The sequence below is a fragment of the Phascolarctos cinereus genome, unplaced genomic scaffold (assembly GCF_003287225.1).
Source record: "Phascolarctos cinereus isolate Bilbo 61053 unplaced genomic scaffold, phaCin_HiC Scaffold_4;HRSCAF=312, whole genome shotgun sequence".
In the NCBI taxonomy this organism is placed as follows: domain Eukaryota; kingdom Metazoa; phylum Chordata; class Mammalia; order Diprotodontia; family Phascolarctidae; genus Phascolarctos; species Phascolarctos cinereus.
The window spans coordinates 499,829-522,783 of record NW_027555847.1 but is presented as its reverse complement, the minus strand read 5'-3'; the positions used below and the strand labels follow the sequence as shown (position 1 = coordinate 522,783).

General features: G+C 48.8%; 1 protein-coding gene across 1 annotated transcript in view; it reads right to left on the bottom strand.

Moving 5' to 3' along the window:
- Nucleotides 1-21,988, bottom strand: part of CALCR (calcitonin receptor) — a 140,128-nt gene extending 118,140 nt beyond the window's left edge. Inside the window, exon 1 of the mRNA XM_020978576.2 lies at nucleotides 21,308-21,988. The gene's annotated coding sequence lies outside the window, so the exon portion shown is untranslated. The remainder of the gene's footprint in view (nucleotides 1-21,307) is intronic.
- Nucleotides 21,989-22,955: the final 967 nt, after the last annotated feature.

Genomic DNA, 22,955 nt, shown 5'->3' with positions numbered 1-22,955 from the left:
GGCAATTTCCTGGAAATCAGCAGATTCCCCAGGCCTTATTCAGACGAGGCTGCCAACAATGAATGAGGGAATGACCACAGTTGTCCGGTGGCTGTCTGTCCTCAATATGGCCAAGATAAGATGGCCCTGGTTGGGACAGAGTGAAATGAGGACTCGAGACTTAGGCCAGGGCCAGCAGACTCATGACAAGAGAAAAGAGGCAGAGGCCAGAGTGGCTCAGAGGCAGTCCTGCCTCCATCCCAAAGGCATCATTTGTGACATGATAGAGCAGTGAATACCACAAGAGCTGCTCAGCCGTATCAGGGCCAGCAAGAGACATGAGGTGACTGGGAGAGTGACTAGGATGCTCCAGTTGGCCGGGTATGGACCCTTCATTTCCCTGGAGATGTGAACCCAAGCAGTGGTTTAGATTCTAAAGCTTAAAACGCCAAAAGAGAAGGCAGGCTGTTGCCGGATAGGAAGGGAAGGAGGCCAAGCACAAGGAGGACCCAACTTTGCTTCAGAGATGGGACTGAGGCATTTGGGCACAACCCTGAAATGCTTCCTGTTTGTGGTCAGACTTCTGGAGCCCTAGAAAGTCCAGAGGGGAAGAGGGAACCCCAGTGGCCATCTGGCTCAACTCTTACCACGTCAGGATTCCTCATCCTAACATACATATAAATGGTTGTCCAGCCTTGGCTCTAAGACCCCCAGAGATGGGGAGCTCATTACTTTTCAAGTTAGCTCTTAATAGTGAGGAAGTTTTCTCTCATATTGAGCAGAAAGTTGCCCAAACAGGTCTCCTTCACCCATCCAGCTAGAGCCAAGCCCAACAAACCTAAGCCCACTCCCCAGTCGGTCCTCCCAACTTCACTACACCATGAAGATGGCTTCCATTGCTAAAATTATTGGACAGAACCAGCCCCACTGCAGGGCCCTGTGGCTTTTCCCCAGACGTCACAGAATAGATGTTTCCCAGAAGCAGGGACAGTTTTGTCTCTATACCTGGAGCACTGAGCATGGGGCAGCATCGACCTAGCAGGTGGTGCCTGCAGGCTTGCTGGATAGGGTGGATGAGGGTCAGCGGAAAATCACCTTTTACTCAGCGTGCTCAGAATCCTCCTCTTGGATCAGTTCTGAGTCAATCAGCTGACTGTGATTCCAGCACAAACCTAACCATCTTGTCACAGGGATGTTGTGAGTGACTTGACCAAGTGTCTCCCTGCAGGCCAGAGATGTGCTTTTGCTCCACTAACCTAGCAATCCTGTCCAAGGAGCAGAGGACTTCAGCTCTTGTGGAAGCCAGAGATCACCACTGCTTCCCCTTGTCAGCTGAGAATCTTGCCTTTGATTTCACTGAAAAATGTGGCCTTTCACTGAGAGCTGCTCTCCTCCTTTCCTCCCTAGCTAACATCTCCCAAAAGAGTTCTGCCACCTTCTCCACCTTCACCCCTGTGGCCCATGAAGAGGTGGCCCTTCTCATCTCCAAGCACAAACTCTCCATATGCACGATTGATCCCATTCCATTCTGCCTCTCCAGATTTCCCCCCGTCCTCCCCACTCTCCCTCAGATAGCTGATCTCCTCTTATGTCCTGGGTGCTTCCCTACTGCCTACAAACATGCCCATACCCCCCCATCAGCAAGAAGGCCTCACTTGACCCTCATGTTCCCCCTGGCTACCTTCCATGTCTTTCTTCACCTTGGTGGCCAACTTGCAAAGGCCTCCATTTCCTTCTCTTCTGAACTCCACAGTGTGGTTCTAGACCTCATCATTCCCCCAGAACTGTTCTCTCCAGTGTTGCCAATGACCTTCTCAATGACCAAATCCAAGGGATGTTCCTTGTCCTACTTGACCTCTCTGCAGACACATTTGGTCACTCTCTTTTCCCTGATACTCTCTACTTTCTAGTTGTTCATGAGCCTGCTCTCTCCTAGTTCCCCTCCTGCCTGTCTGACCACTCTTTCCCAGTCTCCTTTACTGGTTCCTTATGTAGATGGGCATCCCACAAGGTTTTGTCCTGGGCTCTATTCTTCCCTCTCTATTATTTCACTGGGTGATCTCACCAGCTCCCGTGGATTCGGTGATCTCCTCTCTGTACAGGATTCTTAGATCTACTTCTCCAGTCCTGACCTCTCACATCTCCAACTGTCAGATATCTTGAACTTGACATCCTTTAGACACAGAAACTCAACATTTCCAAAACTAAACTCACTATCTTCCCAGCCCTGCCCCCCTTCCAAACTTTCCCACCTCTGTCCAGGGTACCACCATCCTTACAACCATCCAGGCTCATCATCCAGGTGTCATCATCGTTGCTTCCTCACTCTTTCTCACTGCCCCCATATCCAATTGCTCCCTTGTCTCCTCTGACATGGCAACCATGCTTCACTTCACACACCTGGACCCCTGCTACAATCCAGTGACTGGTCTTCCTGATCTTTCCCCGCTGTGATCCATTCAATGCTCAGCTGCCAAAGCAATTCGATCCACTCAGCTTTAACCACATCACCCTTCTGTCTACTCAAGGGAGCCAGTGGCTCCCCATCACCTCCAGGATCCCACACAAAATCTACAGTTTGGCATTCAAGGACCTTCATACCCTGGCCTCTCTGCCTTTCAAGTTTTATGCCTTACACTCCTTTCCCCATTCCCACACACTCTTCAATCAAGGGACATCAAACACTCCATCTCCTGACTCTGGGGATGTTTACTGCTTATCCCCCATGCCTGGAATTCTCTCTCTTCATCCCCAGTGGACTTTTCTTCCCCAACGAGTTCTGATGGCCACTTCTTCATTACTAGAGGGTTATGATATTTGTGGTTGAAAGGGACGGGTGCACACTGAAGAGTTGAATCAGATGCATCTAATGGCTGGTCCAGCTTCCTGCCATCCCTGGTGCCCTAGGATTGGCTCTTCTAGCCACACATGCCCTTCTTCTAGGCACAAGCTCATTGGTGATGCTTTTGTCTGTACCCAGCCTTGTTCCTGTCTCTGCTGCCCACCAAGTCCTGCTCCTCAGGATGCCTCAGTGACCTTGAGGATCTTCGGTCCTCAGCCAAGCCAGAGAGTTAGTGTTTCCCTCAGCAGTGATTTTGGGGAGCTCACATGCATTAGTGCATTTGGCCCTTTGATGGAAACCCCTCTTTTGCCATGTACTCCATGTGCCATCCCTGGCCTGTACCTTTGCCTCTCAGGAGGTGGGACAAGAATATTGGCAATTGCTCAATTACTCTTCCAGAGATGAAGGCTTTTAGACAGACCTCCCTAGTTTGCCAGCCTGGCCACACAGTGCTTAAACACTATGACATAAGAAGCTTCCATTAGACCTGTTAGGAGAAACTTCCCTTCCAGCTGGGTCCAATTCCTCCCCCTCACCATGTCCCCACTTAACAAGTTAAATAGCACCCTCCGAACAAGAAATGTCAAGTGGATTCCTTTTTATGTTATAGCATGTCAGAGGGTCCATTCAGGGACCTCAGGCATGGTGGAGACAGGGAGAACAGAAGCCCACCCGGGCCAGGAAAGAAATCAGGAAATTTACCAGTGGAATGAGCCAAAAGGCTCCTACAGAGCTTACACCCCACCCCTCACTGAGGCCCAGAGAAGGTGAATAGCTGGACCACTGGGTTAGCAGAGCCAAGACTGGAACACAGATCTCCGACATTCCTGCCCATGTGACCCTGAAGCTTTAACAAACTTTGGTAACACCTGGGGGTGTGGGTGTATGAGCTAGACATTGTCTTATTGTGTTCTATGTTCTTAGGCATGGCGTGTGCTTCATTTACTCATGCATGTATATGATGGGCATGCATGTTATCTCTACATGGGAGTGATGTTATCTTGGCTGTCACTTGGTCGCTCAGGTAGGAACTCTACTTCTTATCCCAGAAGAGGGGGCTCTTCTAGGAATCATGACCTATCTCCCAATCAATACCCCAGGGGCTGCTGGGTAAGTCCCATCTCCTGTCTGTCCCTGAGCCTGGGGCAGCCCCTATGGCCCCCCAGTGTCACCGATGCCATTGGTCTCAGAGGATGCCTGGGGCTACCTGTGTCTTCCTAGCTTGGCAGAGCCCATGTGGCATCTCCTCTTGACCCACCAACAAGGGCATCACTGCACTGGGGTCCTGGGAAACTTGGGGTCTACAAGGGTTGCTTTTTTCAAAAATATTGCTCTCCACCAGGCCACCAAGGACAGCCAATGGGGATCCAGTCTCTTCCAGCCTGGATTTGTTGGTGAACGTCTGATTCTCAGACAAGCCAGTGAGCTTTGGGTCAGCGGCAGGACACATTGTCCAGAGAGAAGAAGGATGCTGAGAGGAAGACAACCAAAAGCGTGCAGATGGGGCCAAGGTCATGGCAGGCTTAATGAGATCCCCAAGGAAACTGAGAGGAGGCATCACTCCTGGGCAATGGAGGTCCTTGGCTAAGGGAAAGAGAAATACCCCGGGCCAGCTTCCAGTGGTCAGTGACTCAGGAAGGCTAAGGAGAATCAAGTGCTGGCCTCATTAGGACAGTTACCACAGATGCCTGACATCTGAGCTGCAGCCCTGAAAAAAGAGCCGATTACGGAGCACAGGCCACAGGAGCAGCCCGCTTGGTGGGATTATAGTGGGGGGGGGCAAGCTGAGTGCACAGGGGCTCTGAGGATAGAGGCCTGGAGGGCTCCTCGTGAGGCTGCATAGGCACAGAAATAAGCATTTAGGTTCCATTTGGGTCCTAACTGGAAACAAAAGCCTGAAGGCTCTTCTGACCCTCTGGGAACCACCTGTATCTGCTTTCCTGGGCATGGCAGAGATGCTGCTGCTGTGATGACAGCATCTCAGAGCCATGACGCCCCAGTGAGCCAAGACTGAGGATGCTGGGGCTTGGCTCCCCAATGCCTTCTCAGGATGCAGGAACATCTGGGCAGGGAGAGCCTCGGCCTCATGGGAGAAATGGCAGACAGTTTAGGGCAGCAGGGCATGTGTGAGTGTGCCTCCACACGGCAGAGCTTGCCTACTGGGCATGGTCCCTGGCACAAAGGGCTCCTCACTGCTTCAGAAGTGGCTGCTGAGGCAGATTCTGTAAGCAGGGTCCCCCTTCATCTCTGGTTGTCCGGACCCCTTTAAATCCACCGGTGGTCATTGATGTTCACGAAGAAAGTGCAGAGGCCAGTCCAAAGAGCAGCATGGGCAGGAAGGGCAGAGCCTGAACATGGTACGGATGTCTCTGCCGATGGTGCAGGGGATTCTTTCATTAGGGTCTCTACTCTAGATGACTTTTTGGCTCCATCCCATCAGTCTGGTCAAGGACAAGCCCTCTGGAAGCTGGGGGAGCCTGGTGTAGCCTGCTCAGGTCACAGGCAGGTCCCAGCCACCAAGTTCCCATGCAGGTGTCTTTGGTTGGGCAAGGACGGGGAAATGGAAATGTCTATGTGGCTCCACCCTCCCCTATTTCCTCTTCCATGTTATGGGCTCACGGCCTGAGGGACGTGGCCAGTCCTCAGAAGTGACCTCACTTGGTGGTGGGCATGCAGCCTGTGTGTCCTGGGACTCCATCCAGAGCAGCTCCTCAGAGCTCCCTGTGCCTTTAGCAACTCCAAGAAAAACACGGACATTTCTCCTTGGGAGGCAAGCCTCTGGCTTCCACCACATCACAGGTGAAGAGGGTGCAAAAAGAGGGAAGAGCCCCGGAAGAGGTGACCTGGCCAGAGTGTGCCAGAGACAGCACGGGGTCAAGAGACTTGGGTTCAGATCCTCACTCTATCCCTGGCTTCCCATGTGACTCTGGACAGGTCACTCAGCCAGAGAGACTGAGACACAGCCTTTGGATAGGACAGAAGGGCTCAAGAGGGATTCCTGGAGTCACAAGGGACAGTTTCCTAAGACACCCTCAGGGTGATGGCAGGAAGGGGGCTGTACCCCAAGGACCCCTGGTAGAGGCTGCCTTCAGTTGGCCAGTGGCCGAATCCTGGGGAGAATGTGTGGACCAGACTCAGGCTGCACCCGCAGCCTCTGTGGGTGTTCCTACCCAAGGGCCTTGTGTGATCTCCACCCCTCGCTGGCCTGTTCTCAGCTTTCAGCACACAGGCCCCAGTTCTGGACTCTTGAGAAGTCATTTCCTTGAGCTTCTTCCAAAGTGATCACACAGGCAGGACACACGGCATGATTTGTTCTTTCTCATCTTCCAGATGAGAGTCAGCCCAGAGGCCAGGAAGGCTAGTATGTCCTTGGGCTCTTGGAAGGCTAAGCTGCCGCTGACAGCTTCTTCCCAGAGCCTGTGCTCAGGGTGCTTTAGGAAGGGTGCTAATAAGCTAGAGGAATGCACCCAGGTGGGGGAGTGCCTGGAGTCATAAGAATGGCAGTGGTCAGCCTGGGTGGGTGGGTGGGGGCTGCAAACCATTGAAGGGAAGGAGGTTCTGTGGCCTCTGGCAGTGACGAGGGCAAAATAGCTTCCCAATTGGAGCTGTCTAAAAGCACAGTGGGCTGCCTCGGAGGGCATAGGGTCCCCTCCCTGGACGGCATCCCCGAGCCCTCCTCAGGGGTGCTCCAAGGGAGATTCTCATCCGGTCCCGCTTCCAGCTCTGAGATGCTGTGACATTTAAATGATTCACCGGAGCACTTTGCCTCTTCAGCACCCCCTGCTGCCCTTGCAATCATGGTGGCCCTGGCACCACTGCCAAAGAGAGAGGTATCTTTCTTCATCCACACCAAGAGACACTCGTTTCTCTGGCCTATTACAGGACAAGGAGATGTGTTGCTGCTTCTGGGCTCCGGGGAGATGAAGGAGGTTTTCCAACTGTGGGTGAAACCAAATTCAATCCCGTCTTTAATTAAAAGGTTTCTTCAGGGGTCTGGTTGGTGGAAGGCTACTTGGGGTCGAATGGGAAGTGGAATACCAGTGACATTCAAACAGGCACACTTCCCTCTCCCCCACTTTTGTGTGGCTTAGAACCCGTGGTGCCTTCAGGGCTCTGCACAAAAGCCACCTTCTCCAGGAAGCCTTTTCTGATTTCCTCAGCTGCTACTGCCCCAGACAACTACCTTGTCTTTATTTTGGAAGACTCAATTCTGTAGGTGCTGCCTTCTCTGGTAGGAGGTAAGCTCCCTGAGGGCAGGGCCATTTCATTTCTGTCTCTGCCTAGCACAAAGTAAATAAACACTTCCTGATTGACCGGTAGCCTACATCTTAGGCTGTGGGCCTGGTTCCTGGTACTAGCCCTCCCTCTCAACTCTAGACCTAAAGATGTCATCTCAACAGGTGTGGCAGCCCCTGAGAGGCTTGAAGATCCCAAAGCTAATGAGGAGCCCCAAGGCTCCTTGGGAACACTATCTATAGGCCTTCAGTGGTCAAGGTGTGGCTCATTCAGACAGGGCCATTTACAGCTGATTATCACCTAGAAGCCTGGAGCAATGGCTCAGGAAACTGTGGTCTAAATGGGTAAGTTTAGAGAGTTCTCTGAACAAGATCCAGAGATATGAGGCATCCTGGGGACATCTGTCTTACTTTCCACTTAGCGGTAGATATAAAGACCAGTGGGGAGGCTGTTACGGTCATGGCCCACTGTGCTCTGCTCTCTCTTTGCCAGTCACTTTTAAATGTGTGTTAAAGGGAAGTGACCTGGAGGCATTAAGGGGCTACCTGGCTTAGAACAGGAATCAGGAGGGAGAGAAGAGAGAACCAGGAGTGAAGCCACCAAATGACTGGGTGGCCTCTGCCGAGCAAACTCTGGTCCCAGTTAGTGGGAGAGAAAACATGGCCAGTCTTCAAGCTGTCAATGGGTCTGAGCCCTCAGGAGAGTGAAAGGGCCTGGGATCAGGTGGAGAAGGGTGATGCTAACCCAAGGGTGGTAACTTGTGGCCTTGAGGACACATGTGGCCCTCTAGGTCCTCAAGTGCAGCCTTTCGACTGAGTCTAAATTTTGTTTGGATTCAGTCAAAGGACCACACTTCAGGACCTAGAGGGCCACATGTGGTCTTGAGGCTGAAGGTCCCTACCCCTGTGCTAAGCTGCACTTGCAAAGGAAGAATAGACGAGGATCTAACGGCATGGGATGTGTGGGCAGAATTCTAGGAGGACTGTCTAGTTAAAATGCTGGCATGAAAGGGTGGGAGGGAACCAGGCCTCTGACTTGCCTCTCAAGAAACTCACAAATAGGAGCAGCTAGGTGGTACAGTGGATAGACCACCTGCCCTACAGTAAAGAGGACCTGAGTTCAAATCTGGCTTCAGACCAAACACTTGACAATTACTAGCTGTGTGACCCTGAGCACGTCACTTAACCCCAAATGCCTAAAAGTAAAAACTTTAAAAAAAAATAGAAAAAGAAACTCACAAATAGAAACACAAAGAAGGGGGAAAATGGTTTCAACATAGATAATAAAAAACAAAAAGAGAAAATAAACGAGCCAAAGAGTGCTGACGTCATAAACCATATTACATACCACTCTAAATAGCAGAGATGTGAAGATTTCAAAAGAAACCACTCCATGTCTTGGGAGAAGCAATATTTTAGTTTGCTTACTTGTTGTTTACAGGAAACACATTTAACTTTAAGATTTAAGTTGATTCAAAATGAAACAGTGTTCTAAAATTCATCATGCTATCCCAAATCACAAAAAGCCAGTGTGGCACTGATGGAAATATTAAAGGAGACAAACAAGGGGGTTATTTTTTGCTGCAGGGTTTCTATAAAGTGAGAGACTATCGATAAGCAATTGAGAGGCAGTTATTAAGCACCTACTGTATGACAGGTACTGCAGAATGAAAGATACAAGGTAAAACAATCCATGTCTTCAAAGAATTTGCCTTTTAAAAAAATTTTATTTATTTATTTAGTTTTCGTTTTCAATATTCACTTCCACAAGATTTTGAATTCCAAATTTTCATCCCATCTCCCCCCCTCCCCCCACCCCAAGATGGCATACATTCTGAATATCCCTTCCCCTAGTCTGTCCTCTCTTCTATCTCTCCCCTCCCCTTCTCTTATCCCTTTCCCATTCTATTTTCCTGTAGGGCAGGATAGACTTCTGTACCCCATTTCCTGTATTTCTTATTTCCCAGTAGCATGTGAAAACATTTTTCTTTAAACATATGTTTTTAAAACTTTAGGTTTCAAATTTTCTCTCTTCCTCCCTCCCCACCCACCCTCATTGAAAAGGCAAGCAACTCAATATAGGTTGTACATGTGCAGTTATGCAAAACATGTCCATAGTAGACATGTTGTGAAAAACTAACTCTATTTCCCTTAATCCTATCCTGCCCCCCCTCATTTATTCTATTTCTTTTGACCCTGTTCCTCCTCAGAAGTACTTCCTTCTGATAACCCCTTTCCCAATCTGCCCTTCTCTCTACCATCCCCCTGCTCCCTTGTCCCCTTCCCTCCTATTTTCCTGTAGGGTAAGACAGATTTCCATACCCAATTGAGTGTGTATGTCATTCCCTCCTTAAGCCAAATCCTGTGAGAATAAGATTCACTCATTCTCTCTCACCTTCCCCTGTTTCCCCTCCCCTGTAAGAGCCTTTTCTTTTCTTTTTTTTTTAGTGAGATAATTTACCCCATTCTACCTCTCCCTTTCTAAAGAATTTGACTTCTAAGGGGGCACACGTACAAGCATGAGTTCATGTGGGTACATACAAAGTAATGACAAGGTGATGTTAGCATTGAAAACACCAGCAGCTGGGGGAGAGGGAGCCAGGAAAGGTCCCTTATGGAAAGTGGTACTCGAGCTGAGTCATGAAGGAAGCAGGGACTCTGAGACGTGGAAGCGAGGACAGAGCATCAGGTCTGGCTTTAGGTGTGTTTGGTGCCAAATAGTTCTTCAGTAAAATCCATCAACTAGTCAATCAACAAGCATGTCTTAGGAAAACTTCAGGTTTGTAAAAGTAGAAATAGCCTCAAATGGGAAAGCAGTGGGATATCGAGTATTGGAATATCCAACATAAAGAGATCATAGACACGAAAAACATTTCAATCAAACTGTATGTGGCAAATTCTGAACTGCACCCCCTCCCCCATATAGACCCCCATCACCTCCTACCTGGACTCTTCTAAAAGATGCTGGTGCATCTGCCTGCCTCAAGTCTCTCCCCCACTGATGCCTCAGTGGATGGAATGCTGGGCTTGGAGTCCAAAGACATGAGTTCAAATATGATTTCAGATATCAACTAGCTGTGTGACCCTAGGCAAATCACTTAACTTTTGTTTGCCTCAGTTTCTATAAATGAAGATGATAACAGCACCTACATCACAGGGTTATTGTGCAGATCAAATAAAACAGTATTTGGAAAGCTCTTAGCCTATTGGTTGGCACACAGTAGGTGCTATACATAAATTAAATGCTTATTCCCTTTCCTTCCCTTTCTCCAGTCCATCCATCATTCAGCCACCAAAGTGATTTTCCTAAAGTACAGGCCACCTACTCAATAAACTCCATTGACTCTCTATCATCTCCAGGATCAAATGCAGAATCCTTTGTTTGGTATTCAAAGCCCTTCATAATGAGCCACCCCCTCCACTTACACCTTTCTCCTGGACAAGTCTCCTGTTGATCCAGAGACACTGGTCTCCTGGCTGTTCCACGAACAAGACCCTCAATCTCTTGGCTCTGGGCATTCTCTCTGGTTGTCCTCCATGCCTGGAACACTCTTCCTCTGCTCCAACTAATGACTTCCCTGCCTTCCTTCAAGTCCTAGCTGAAATCTCCCAACCTACAGGAAGCCTTTCCCTAACCCTCTTCATTCCTGTACCTTCTCTCCGTTAATTATTTCCTATTTATCCTGTATATAGCTTGGTTAGTATCTATTTGTTTGCATATTGTCTCCCTCCATTAGCCTGTGAAGTCCTTGAGAGCAGGGGCTGACTTTTGCCTCTTTATATATCCTAGCACTTAGCATAGTGCCCAGACATAGGAGGTTATTAATAAATGTTTACTACCTGACTGATGTGAAGAAAACTCAATAGAAAAAGTGAAGAATATTCATTTTTATACCTCAAATGTTTGTTGAATGATCAAGCAATGAAGTCAGTCTCGACATATCCATGTGAGGTGTCAGTCTGCCTGGGAGGTACAAACGTTTTTTGTTGAAGAGTGAACAAAAGAAGAATTCTAATAAGAGTAATAATAGTATCATTATTTGAAGCGAATAATTTGTTCATGGTGCATTACTGATAGTATCTTGTTTGCACCACCCAGTTGTCCTATGGGATAGGTACAGGATTACCATTTTATGAACGTAGAAATTTCTAAGGATCAGAGAGATTCTGTGACTAGTCTACGGCCACCTAACCCAGCATGTGGTGGACACAGGATCCACACCCAGGTATCGCTGAATTCTATCCACCAGCCAACACCGGCTGGCAAGATCAGCTTAAAAAAAATATTGACAACATAATACTACCCATTTTGCCAAATCTATGAGATACACTAAATATAGTACCTAGGGGGAATTTTCTAGAATGGAATAGTGCCTGTTTTAATAAGAAAGAGAAAAAAACAACGAATTACATTTCTACCAAAAAAAGAAAAAACAACCCAAACCCAAACCTCAGAAATGCAACAAACTCACTGGAAGCAGAAGCAAAATGGGCAAGATGAAAGTGGAGATCAATACAAATGGAAACTGGAAACTGCTGATAGGAAAAGGAAATTTACCAGCTGGCTTTGACAAGATGAACAAAACTGATGAACAAAGAAGAAATCTCATTTTTAAATAAGGGAGCAACTCTAAATCATCCAAATTAGAAATGAGAAAGGAGAGATAATAAAGGAGAAAAGAAACCAAGAAAACTATCAGAGATTATGTCTCATAGCTCTGACAATAAATAGGAGAAACCAGAAGAAATAGATAATTATTTACAGAAGTATGAAATGCAGAAACAACAAAATGAGAAGTAGAACAGGCAGAAAGACCCATCTCCCAAGGAGAGATCACATGGACTATTAAAGAACTCTCTTACAAGGTGATCAACCCAGGTGGATTCACAAGCAAATTCATATGAATTTCTAAAAAACAAGTAACCCATGTTTTGCAAAACTTGGACAATATTTGCAAGAATTGACATATTTCTTGCCTTCTCAGTGGATAGGGGAGGGCTGGAAGAGAACTCAAAATTTTAAGAAATTAATGTTTAAAAATTCTAAAAAATATAACTGGGAAATATTTAATGAAATAAAAATATATTTAAAAACATCAGCAACAAAGTAACTCTTCTATTGCTGCCTTTTCAAGACGTTTAAAGGTGGCAAGCTATTCAGCTCTTCCAGTGACTCATCCCGAGCTGAAAGTCCACTAAACCTCCAGATATGGAGCATTGTTTAACCTTGCCTCCCCCATCCCCCATTTGCGATGTAGTAGCAGCACAATACTCTTATCTTTACTGTGTCTCCTCATATTAGAGGCAGCCCAATGCCCTAGCCCGCCGAGATCTTTTTGAATCCTTCCTCTGGCATCCACTGTCTTGTGGCCCTTCCAACTTTTGTATCATCTGCAGGTCTGTGAGCATATTGTCAAAGTCATTAATAGAAGCATAGGACCAAACAGGAAGCAAGCCATGAGACACTCTACTGGAGACCTCCAGTCATGCTGACATTGAACCACTGATGACTATTCCTTGTGTATTCAGCTATTTCAAACTCCTCCCCCTCAGTTTATCATTTAACATGCTTCTCTCTTCTGCATAAGAACTACAGGCTCCTAAAACAATCATTTCCCCTGAAACTGTTCCCCTATATCTACCATTTTGCTAACCCTGGCAAAAAGGGAATGAAATTAGTCTGGATTACTGAAATCACACAGTCTCTTTGTGATCCCCAATCTCCTCTATAAGTGTTCAATCCTTTAATAAAATATTCTGACCCCAAGGGAGTCCAAGACAGAAACAAAGGTACCATAGATGTATTAGAATGTTCATGGAAGCCCTTTTTGTGGCAGCAAAGAAGTGGAGGTAAAGGAGTCTCCTGTTAATTGGGGAATGGCTGAAAGACTGGTATATGAATGTAATGGATGATTGTTCAGTAAGAAAGGGTAAATGGAAGGAATTTAGGGAAAGATGGGCAGTGACAGAGTGAAATACACAAGACAAGGAGAACAAAATACAAAATGACAAGGAAGATGAAGAGATGCTCAAAAGGAAGTAGAACTATATGTAACAAAAAAGCTAATGAAGGTCCCAGAAAAGAGACAAAGGCACATACTTCCTCAATCTCAGCAAAGAGGTGGGAGATGATTAGGAGACGACTGGATACTTGGTCATTGGTTGTTTTGGCTATATCGTTCTCCTGTGTCACAAGAGAGGTTGAAATCTGGAAGGAGTGGGTGGGAAATGATGATGTTGGTGAACGTTCAACAGAACGGCTCTCTAGAAGGGGGAAAAGATGTTTTGAAGACACACTTTTAAGTATAATTTGCATTATTAATGTTTTCCCACCACTTTCTTAGGTCTAGAGTAGAAATCAACATAGCAATGAAGCCCTGATTTGTGGGTTGCAGATTTTGAGGTGAACAAGCTTGAACTATTAATTCTAACAATTGGCTCCATTAGGAGGGAAGTGAGGAAAAGGGAAGAGTTTGGGGGTGGGGAGAGAAGATTAAAAACATTTAAACAAATCCAAGGCAACCAGGATACTTGCTTTACTGAATGGAATTCTCCTTGTCTGACTCAGCTCATCCGAGTTTCCCTCTGCAAGCCTGATGCTTTTCTCACAGGACTGGGCCACAGGTTGGCATTATTTTCTGATCTCTGCCTGGGTGTCTTTTTTCCTCATGTGTCTTTTAAAATCTAAGTTGTGGAATGAGTTCCCTGTATATGCACATGATTCTCTTCAGACAATGTTCCCTCTTCCTCCTAAATCAAATTGTTTCTCTCTCTCTCTCTCTCTCTCTCTCTCTCTCTCTCTCTCTCTCTCTCTCTCTCTCTCTCTCTCTTTTTGCCCACAGAATTAAATACTGGTGAGCTTTCTCTCTCTGTCTCTGACCACCACTGCAGAACTTTATTTAGTGAGATTCTGTCGACTGTTTCTCTACCATTTAAAATCTGCCGACCTAAGCTTTCTCTAGCATGAATTCTAGGATAGAGTGACCCTTTACCTCCAAAGTTTTCATCACTTCTGCTCCAGCAACCACTTCTTCCTTCTTGGTGAGAATGCTTTTTTTTTTCAATTAACAAAGATTTTTTTCTCTCCTTTCCCCCATTAAAAAAGAAAAACAAAACTCTTATAACAAATATTCATTGTTAAACAAGACAAATTAAATTGGTGAGAATCCAATGTAGAATAAAATTTCCCACTTTCCCTTATTCCACTTGCTGAAGGATGAAATTATCATTGTTAAGGCAGTCAAGAAGTTATTAGCTGCTCTGCTCTGGGTAATCGAAGTCCCGCGTCGTTAACAAATCATGATAGCGCCAGGCTTGTGATGCCTCCCAAAGTTCTCATGGATTTCCATTTTCTGTCTAGCTGGTTCCTGCGTCTGAAGAAAAGATTGCGTCTGGTTTTCACTCTATTACTCTATTTACTCACCCAAGAATCTTTCCTCTGGGTCCTGAATTTTCTCACACCAGTATGTCTTCTCATGGTACACTAACGCCCCATTCCCCCATCCCCTTTATCTTCCTTTGTCTTTTGAACCAACGGGGACCCTCACCAAGCTGTGGTCTAATTCTGGGCCTCATTCACGCCCACGAGGCCAACCTTGCCTCCTTTGTGTTCTGGTCTCCAGTTTGGGGTTCTTGTCGCTCATCCATTTTGCATTTTGTTTCATTTTCTGAGGTTCCTCGATGAGAGTCTGTCTGCCCTGAACAGAGCTCTTGGCCTCTGTTCTGCTATCCTTACTTTGTTATCCTCGAGTTTCAATATAGGTGGAGCTTGGCGGGGCCACGGGCAGTTTTCTCCCTCCCCCGTCCTTGCTTTCGACACACACGTTCTTCTTGGCCTTAGGGAGGGAGCCGCCCCCTTCTTTCCTCCTCCCGCCCCCTCACCCTTCTTCCCCCTCCCCCAACTCAATTGCTAGGAGGCACCCTTTGCTCTTCCTCCAGGTGCCACTCTCACCTAATTCTGGCTTCTTGGCTGCCTGCTCACCTCCCCAGATTCACCTTTCTCTTCTGAGGTCCTTGCTCTCAAGGGACATCGATGGTGCCCCAAAGTCCTCAATTTCCTTCTAGATGACTTTTGTATCATTTATGTCTACATGAGTCATCAGAAAGTCACCGGCAAGGTAATGATAATAGCTCATGTTTGTATAGCAGTTACCATGTGCCAGGCACTGTGCTAAGCTCTTTACAATCATTATCTCACTGTTCCTCACAACTCTGGCAGGTAGGTGTTATTATTATCCTCTTTTACAGATAAGGAAACTGAGGCAGACCACGGTGCAATGACTTGCCCAATGTCACACATCTAGTAAGTATCTGAGGCTAGATTTGAGCTCAGGTCTTCCTGACTCCAGGCTCCACACTCTATCAGCTGTGGTGACACATAGCTGCCCGATACAGTGACAGATAGAGCAAGAGGTGCCAAGCTGACCCTTTATTTGACTTAATGATTCAGTGGCTAGATCTATCCTAGCCAAGGGTGTCATAAAAAGGGATCCTGGGATCATGGTCAGATGCTCTGATTGGAACAGCCTCCAAGTGGAAACAACTTAGATGTGCAGAAAAGGGAGAACAGGACATGGGGTGTATCAATGCAGTCTTCTCTTGTGGAGTTTCATGGGTGTGGAGAACTCCCAGAGAAAACCTTCCTTCCACTGATGTAAATCAGAAACTGCGCATGTTTAAAGGAGTGAAGTGACCTGTGTGTGAACAGCAGGACTTAGAAGTCCGTCTTACCGACTTGGAGGGGTGTTCCCTACGTACTTGGCCAGGCTCTGTCTCAATTATGGAGCCACAAAAATTACAAATATGAAGGATATGAGGGAATATGCAAAGACTGACATGAGGTGGTACAGAGAGAGATGGCCAGAACCAAATGCAGGACCTGTGACGGACTTGGAGGAGGTCCCAGAACTCATTCATCTCTTACTCACTTTTTGGTGAATTAGTTTCTCTGCTTCTATCTATATAAATGCTACAAGTACGTGACAATTTTATTCCCTATTTGTCATGTTCTTCTATATCTAGCATGTCCAGAACCTATCCTTGGTCCTAAGGCAAGCTAATCCCCTGGATTAGTAGGCCCTGCCCTGGGACTCAGTTCAATTGATTAGTCACTGAATGAGTACAGACCAGCCCGTAAGTATCTAGTGCCTGGCTGAGCCCAGACATTAGACCATATTTCGTCTCTATATCCAGTTCAGCCAAACATCCACTCAGCTGCTCTTTCAGCTGTCTAGCCAAGCCATTGTAGCCTCTGCCTTCCCATCCCTCTAGCCTCTCTTCCCCCATACCTTCTTTCCACTTCTTTTCCCAGACACAACGATCAAACCAATAGTACCATCATTTCTGGGAATGGTCATCCACTCCTTGGCTTGCCATCCCGTGCTTTCTTCCCCATTAGAACATAAGTTTCTTGAGGGCAAGGGCTGTCTCTTTCATATTTGTTTAACACCCCCTCTAGGGCTACTCCTTACCCCCACCCCCCAACCTCATACACACACACACACACACACACACACACACACACACACACACACACACTCATTGTTGGGCCAGGTACGCTGAGAGTGGTTGAGGGTTCTAGGAGGGTAAACACAAGGGGCTGGATTTCTAGTATTGTCAAACCATGAGCCCCTACCAGTATGCTTCCCATTAAAAATCAGGTGACTTATCTAGCTTTTTTAAACAAAGGTATTCACTAAGATAGTATAGCAGGAACAGTACTTAAAAAAATTTCCCCCAAAAGTATGAGGTCCACTTTCCCACAAATACACACTGGCCCATGGATAGGTGGCAAAGGAGTAACCCACAACTCCTGATTACTGAAAGCCTCTCCATTTATAGAGTTGTTGTCAAGTTCCCCATAGCTCTCTGCTTGTCTCTATGTGGTGTTGGTTTCTTGGTAGAATCAACAGGCAATCCTTCTCTCTGCTACTGCTCCGCTGTCTCTAGAAGATGTGGTCAATGGAGGAGGAGGGTCTCCCTTCCTTCCCTTGCCTCCTCTCCCCCTCCTCCAGCTCCAACTTAACCTCTCAAACTGGATTCTTTCCCCCACTTAATTGTTTCAACCCTTGAAGGAGCCCCCTACCAGATTATTTTTATGTGTAGTCCCAGAAATAGGTCAGATTCTTTCATCAAATCACAAGATGTTTCTTGTAACATACAATTTGCCATTCACCTGATGGCCCAAACTCTATAATCTTTTTAAATTGATTAAGGATTATAGGTGGGTTCAATCTAGGCATCTGGACCCTCTGTGATTACATTAGAATGGTTGTTTTTCAGTCATGTCCAACTCTTGGTGATCCCATTTGGGGTTTTCTTGGTAAAGAAACTGGAGTGGCTTGCCAGTTCCTTCTCCAGCTCATTTTACAGATGAATAAACTGAGGTAAACAGGGTGAAGTGACTTGCCCAGGGTCACCCAGTTAGTAAGTGTTTGGGGCCAGAGAGTCTTCCTGTCTCCAAGCCCAGCACCCTGTCCATTTTGCCACCTAGTTGCCTATCTGCTCATCTCTGCCCAGCAAAGTGTACATGGGATTTTGTGAGAAGAGAAGGTATGCTGAGGCCCAGTAGAACCATCTTTCCTCCATGGGTGCCTTGCGAGCTTAGTATTGGTCCAGACTTCTTACGAACCCTGTCAGTCCAACAACAAGAACAGCTAAGTTCTCACCATGTGCCAGGCACTGCTAAGTGCTGAGTACACAAAGAAATGCAAAAATTATGGTCCTTGTCTTCAGGGACCTCACAGTCTAACAGGGGAGGTGACACACAAGCACAGATACATGGACATTAAACGGGAAATCACGTCTGTTGCAGCTGGCAGTACAACAGGTAGAGTGCTGGGTCTGGAGTCAGGAAGAGCTGAGTTCAAGTCCCACTTATTAGCTGCATGATCCTGGGTAAGTCACTTAACCTCTGTTTGCCTCAGTTTCCTCGTCTGTAAAATGAGTATAATAGTAGCACCTCCTCCCAGGGTGGTTGTGAGGATCAAACAAGGTAATAATTGTCAGGAGTAAGACTTGCACAGTATCCCTTCTCTATCACTCAATTTTTTTTTTTTGGTGAGGCAACTGGGGTTAAGTGACTTGCCCAGAGTCACACAGCTAGTGAGTGTTATGTGTCTGAGGCCGGATTTGAACTCAGGTCCTCCTGATTCCGGGGCCGGTGCACTATCCACTGTGCCACCTAGCTGCCCCTCTATCACTTAATTTTGAAGTGAAATCTTGGAGGTCAGAGACCTCTACCTCTGCAAAGCCCGGACAGCATGGCAGTATGTGCTGGTGCACTCTTGGCACACCAGCTGCCGTGACCACCGTTCGTGTCTGATCTCTCCAGCTGTAACTTGTAACCTAACATTACAGATCACGTGGCTGAAATGAACATGGAACAGTAATATAAACTGATCACTGACCACTATACAGGCTTGATTTTTATAAATAACACTGAGGTCTGGTTGAGCTTCCCCTCAAAGGGGAGGGAGTACAGGGCTCTACACCCTGTTTTGAAAGGATCTGAGCAGATGCCTTGGACAAAGGAGGAGCATTTCAGAGCAGAATTTAGGATTGACTTCCTAAGCCCCACTTGGAAAAGGCATTTCAAATTTCAAAGCCACTGGCTCCAATCGGAAAATTTTCTTTTTCTCTGTTGGTTAGAAGCTTTCTGGGCCCCAGACAGATAGAGAGAAGATGAAAGTCCCACTCTCCTCTTCAGAGCAAGGCTCAGAGAGGCAGGGCTGGAGATGAAAGCTGGGAAGGGGGTAACAAAGATGGACAGATGGAATCTGCTTTGGCTTTTCAGTCAAGCTCTTCCCTGGTCTAGGGGCCTGTGGATAGCACTTCTAGCAGCTCTGAGGACCTGAGGATTCACCAGGCTAGGCAGATTGCAGCAAAATGAGTTCAGCTTTTATTCATATCAACAATGCACAAGGAAGGAGAGAGTGGGGGATCACCAGGGCTGAAGAAAGGCACAAGTGGTGTCTTCCTCTGGCCGGGCTGCTCTCTGGGCTCTTTGGCAGGGGCTACAAATCCTGAAAAAAAGAAGACTACTTCTATTGGCTTCTTTCCTGCTCCTCTGCAGGGGAGCTGTAAGGGTAAGGAGTCTTCCTCCTACCTTTCTGATGCAGTGGCAGGAGGCAGGAAGGGTGACTGGGGTTACCAGCATGTTACCTTGGCCAATAGCCATTTTGGGAGCACTTCCCGAATTGACAAGAGCAGTTCTCTGGTCGAGGAAATCATTCTGAAAATGAACTTCAGGTTCAAGGCATGAAACCAAAGCAAGCCTGGCTGTGGGGGCCGGCAATGCTAAGAGTTTGGGCACAGAGACTGCAGACATTTTGAAAGTCTAATAATCTTGGTCTAGTATCATAATTTGGTTACTTAAGTCTATCATTTGCATATTTTAATACAGCTCTTCTTCCTGAGCTGGGGTCACTGGAGAGCCCCAGCTACCCATTTGGGAAGTTTGTGGGCATCAGGCAAGAACAGAGAGCCATTTCAGTGTCTTGTGTTCCTAACTAGCAGAATAGGGCAGGCAACTGGATGCACAGATCCCCCAGAGCCAATCTCTGAGGCCCCTTTTCCTTCCCACACCCAGGTCTTGGTGATTTCTCCAAGCAGTCTGAGGGTACCTGGGGCCCTATCCTTAACACAGCCCATCCTGGGTTCTTGAGATGCTGCTAATCTGATCTCTCTCTCTCTCTCTCTCTCTCTCTCTCTCTCTCTCTCTCTCTCTCTCTCTCTCTCTCTCTGTCTGTCTCTCTCTGTCTCTCTCTCTCTGTCTCTCTGTCTCTGTCTCTCTCTCTCTCTCTCTCTCTCTCTCTCTCTCTCTCTCTCTCTCTCTCTCTCCCCTCCCCGCTCCCCCCTTCCACCATAGCAGCTTTGAGTCTTTTGCTGTCACCACCCGATTGAATCTTCCCAGGCCAATCGGCACCTCAGGAGGAACGTGACCGGGCCAGACCTTAGCCTCCAGCCCTCCCATTGCATCCTATCCCTTCCCGACCCGTCTACTCCTGTCTTGTCATCCTATCCGGTCACATCCCATCATCCCTTCTTACGGCAAGAAGAACCTTCAGGAAAAAGACTGAGCACCTTCCTCCCTACCCAGGGCTCTCGCTGGACAGGCCAGTGAGGACCGACCAGGGCGGGCCTTCAGTAGCACCAGCACACTCTAATTATGGCTGGCTGAGCCTCCCCCCCCCCCCGCCCGCCCCAGGCCAGGCCAGCCCCCGGTCGAGGGAGAGCGCGGGGCGAATGGCTTGTCCGCCTCTCTGGGACCCGTCTAGAATAAGGCGCCCTGCCTGAGCTCTGTCCACCTCTCTGAAATTAAAGAAAAGACTTCTGGTAACTTTGAGGTCTATGGAAACATCTGGGGAGCAGCAGTAGCAGCGGCCTAGCCCCAGGCCAGGTTCCTCCTGGATCCGGGGACAGCGCTGCCCACTCATTGCCCAAGAGTTCTCTTTCCTTTGTCGTTGTGCCCACTTTACAGCCAAGTAAACTGAGGCACCCAGAAGAGAGAGGTCAACCAGCCACAAAGTATCCGGGGGCAGAATTTGAACCCAGAACTTTCTGACTGCAAAAACTGCGTTTTCGGGCTGCAGCCGCCGCCAATAGCCATCTTAATAAGAGAATATCCCTAACAGCTGCGCTCAGATTGCGATCAGATCGGGAACCCTGAGTCAGCCTCCCTCCAAGCCTCGGCGGGCATCCATCTTCCCTGGGACAGCGGTAGGCAGTGGCAGCCCCTGGCCCGCTCCAGGTCCTCTCCAACCCCTCCATTGTTAGGCGGTCCTGGGCTCCGTGCACACTCCAGAGCTCCCGAGCCCCAGCGCTCGCGCACACACAGGTATACACACATACGCGCGCACGGTTACCGTCTCTGCCGGCGGCAGAGGCTCCCACCAAGCTGCGTCGGTCCCCTGCGCCACCCTCCCCTCACCCCGCTGCACTATAAGATATTGGGGGGCTCGGGTGTGGGACAGAACTGGGCAAGCTAGGCGTGTTGGGGATGGGTTCAGCTAGCTTAGGAGGGCGCTCACAGCCCCCATCAGCTCTGCCTCCCTACGCCCCCCCCCCGGGTTCTAGGGAAGGGGGCACTCGGGTGCAAAGCGCAGGTGGGTGCCTGGTTATCTCTGCAAACTTCCGCAGCTCCTTCCCTCCGCTCCCTCCTGGTCGCCCACCTAGGGGGTTGAGTTTCCTCTCCTGCCCTCGGGGTACCCCCCCCACTCTGGTTCAGGAGGCCAAACTTATGGGCTCTTACCTGATGGCCGGTTTCTGTGCCCCTCCGCGGGGCCCAGCTCTGTTTTTCGCGGTTTTCTCTCTGGTCTCCTCTGGGGTCCTAGCTCAGTCCCCAGTCCCAGCCCCGCTGCAGCTCACCCCCACCGAGGTGGGGCCCCCACTGCGCTCCTGGAGGGCCAGCGCAGTCCTCAAGCGCAGCCTCCAGCCGTCTTCTTCACTCCCGGGTAGAAGAGGGCCAGCGCCGGCGAAGGGGGCATCTCTTCCCGCGAGGCTGAGGTCCCGGAGGTCAGTTTGCTTGTCAGTACTTCTGACAGTCTGTCAGACTCTTTTCTCACAGCCAGCCGGCAGAGCCACCCACCAGAGCTTTAGCCTCCCGGAGTCAGGTCACGGTCCTAGTCTGAGGCCAGAAGCGCCCTCGGTGCGCTGGACGCAGCCCTGGCGGCAGCCTGAGCGCTCAGGCTACGGGGAATGGGGGCCAAGGCAGCCCCAGCAGCTGGCCGCCTAGCCAGCCTAGGCAGGAGGAGAGCTGCCCCGGAGGCGTCGACCGCTCAGCTAAAGGCAGAGTCCTGGAGGAAGGCGGGGAGTTAAGGCGGCACCTTTCCCCGCCCCCCCAGCCCTCTAGTCTGAGACCCGACTGTGGCTACGGCTCAGCCCCCTCGCTGCCTGTGCGGTCCTGGGAGCTTCCAGGTAACGTGTGCCCTCCTTCCTCCTTCCTTCTCCTCCTCCACCCTGCCTCTCCTATCTTCCTCTTCTTCTTCCTTCTCCGTCCGCTCCACTCCTCGCCCCCACCCCCCACCCCCATCAGCCGCCTGATTGCTTCTCCTCTTTTTTCCCTTCCCCTCCAAGTCCAGGGACACTAGCTGGGTGGGTGAGGATGGAAAGTGTGCGTTATCTAGCGTGTGTGTGCGGGTGTCTATTTGTATATGTCTGTGTGTAGGAGTGGAGGGAGGCAACAGCATGGAATGGAAAGTAGGAATAAGGGGTGGGTATGGATAAGAGGGAGAGCACGTCGCTCGAGGGGAGCTTAGAGTCCAGAGGAGAGGAGAGCCAGAGCAGGGGGCTGGGGCATTAGGGAGCAGCTGGGCCCCGCCAGTCTGCCTCGTGGAGATCAATGTTTCGGTGGATATACGCCAGGCCTTCCTAGGGGTACGAGGTTCCCTTTGGAGGGAAGGGGTGCTCCCAACCCCGTCCCAGCAGGGCATTCCTCACAGTACAAGCCATCTCCTGCAAAGGACGAAGCTTCTCAGACACAGCCCTAACTGGGATAGGATGGGGAAGAAGGGCTTGAGCTGAGCTGGGCTGGGCTGGGCAGGGCTGGGCTGGGCGGATCAGGGACTAGTCTGATTTGGGCAGGTCAGCAGTTCTCCTAGCCTGGGCTGGAGAGTGGAAGTGGCAGATAAATTTTTTGGGGTTTCTTGCTAAAGTCCATGCTAGTTCCCCCTTCCCTGCCTGGGCCAACGGCTTTTTAAGATTTGTTCTGTGAAGTTTGGATTCAGTCAAAGGGCCACACTCAAGGACCTAGAGGGCCACATGTAGCCTCAAGGCTGAAGGTTCCCCACTCCTTGGCCAGATCTGGGGGAGGGACAATCTGGCTGGGGGTGAGGATGGGGGAGCTTTGTCTGGGAACATCGGCCTGGAGGCTTCTCTCTCCACTCCAGGGAGCCTGGCAT